Genomic DNA, 1,940 nt, shown 5'->3' on the forward strand with positions numbered 1-1,940 from the left:
AAATTAGTCATCAGTTTTAATAGCAGAGAGGTATTTAAATAGAAGGCTCTCTTTGCTACAGAAGGAGGGTACTGTTGTTGCTTCTAAATGGAGGGTAAACATAGAAAAATGCCATCTTGGATAAGTGGCTTCGACTGACGCAAGTCAGCGGGAGGGGTCAAAAGCCACCAAGACAAGACAGCAAAAGAGGCATGAAAGAGGTAAACAAAAGAAGGCAGAAACTCTGGAACAGATAGGGAGGGTAAGCGGGTGGATGGGGGAAGAGGGAGTGGAGAGATAGAGGGACAATTCAAAAAAGGAGTAGCCTTAGAGAGACACTTGATAGACAGGGAAAAGTGGGAAGAGTGATGAGGTGAGCGAGATAAACTAATTTCCTCTCTGCCATTCTACTGACAGATGTTTATGTTTGGACAGCGCTTCAGTGAGCTGAGCCAAGACAGTGGGAGTGAGAGAGAGGGCAAGAGAAAGAAGACAGACAGGGGGAGGCAGACATTTGAGGGCTGTTCACACATGCCTAAAAATACTCCGGGCTGCTTTTCAGGAAACCTGCGGAGTGTGTAGGAGGGAGCTTTTCGTAACAGCAGACACACCTCCCTCTCATGATCTGCCCCTGCCCTGAACAGTGAACCCCCACTGTTCTTCTCCCATGCAGAAATCCCCCCTGAACACAGCCCGTTTATAAATTTCACCCGATCACATGAATGTCGGCAGACAGCAGTGACATTCACAGACTGGTTTCCCCATAAGGGATGAAGAGCTAGCAGCTAATTACAGCACTTCTCTGCTTAACTTCTGTGTAAAGCAGACATGAAACTAAAACAGGTTTTTGACAGCAGATAATAATAGTTATATGATTTCGATCTCAAGCTGCCAATGGTGAATCATTTTTTCTGCTATCCAATGTCTTTAAAATGCCGTTCTACACCAAAACAAGCCAATAATTTAACATCTTCCAGTAATTCCTGACAGAATAAACCATAATGATCTTAAACTTATTGAAACACATCATAAAAAAAGGCTAACATAAGAAGAATATCTCATATTTGAAACAGTTGCAAGACTAATTTTCCACAGTGTCGATACACCTGTTCTAGTTTCACTTTCTCGGTCTTGCTTTTTGTTAATGTTTATTACAGTTATTCTGATGTTCTCTGTTGCTCATGAAGAAAAGATCAGAACTCACTGTCATGTTATATTCTTATTATATTTTCTTAAAAAATGTTAACATTGTATGCCCTAATTATCAGATTTTCCCTGTGGTATGGAAAATTGTATCTAATATCAATATTTTTCAAGATACTGCATCAAAGTTAAAAATTCCAGTACCAGAAAACACTATATTGTATGCAATTTTTGTAATCCTAGTCCTAGTGGACATGTGCACACTGTATCAAGAGAAATAGGTATTAACATTTCTTGTTACATAGGCTGAGCCATATATTCAAAGTTCAATCCTGAGGCTAAATGCCTTTACGACCTTGAGGGATTGTTACACTGCATTAGCAACAGGGCCACACCTGTAGTCAGCTGACAAGTTTAGCTTAAGATATGCTACCAGCATGCACATTAACCCTCGGCAGTTTGAGATAGACTGTTCATTGCAAGTTAGTTGGCCCTGAGCGTGACGACTCCACGCTCCGTGGAGAGGTCCACCGTAGCTAACATGTTAAAGTGTGGTTGTGTGTAGAAAGTTTAAGCAAATGAATACATGGTGAGGAATCCTTTCCACCAGTAGAGGGCATTACATATCAACACTGAAAGAGTGATTTTCTGTGGGTGTAAATGAAAATAGTTGGAGATGGGGTAGGGCAGCTTTGCTGGCAGCCATGGGAAACAGACTATCACCTTTCAGACAGCTTATCCATCCCTGGTGGTCTAGTGGTTAGGATTCGGCGCTCTCACCGCCGCGGCCCGGGTTCGATTCCCGGTCAGGGAACACT

The 1,940-nt window shown here is 42.2% G+C and overlaps 1 non-coding gene across 1 annotated transcript; it reads left to right on the forward strand.

Annotated features, from left to right (window-relative positions):
- Positions 1–1,864: 1,864 nt before the first annotated feature.
- On the forward strand, positions 1,865–1,936 carry trnae-cuc. Its single transcript has one exon. It is a non-coding gene; the product is annotated as a tRNA-Glu (tRNA).
- The last annotated feature ends 4 nt before the right edge of the window (positions 1,937–1,940 follow it).

This window comes from Plectropomus leopardus, unplaced genomic scaffold (genome assembly GCF_008729295.1).
Source record: "Plectropomus leopardus isolate mb unplaced genomic scaffold, YSFRI_Pleo_2.0 unplaced_scaffold14858, whole genome shotgun sequence".
In the NCBI taxonomy this organism is placed as follows: Eukaryota; Metazoa; Chordata; class Actinopteri; order Perciformes; family Serranidae; genus Plectropomus; species Plectropomus leopardus.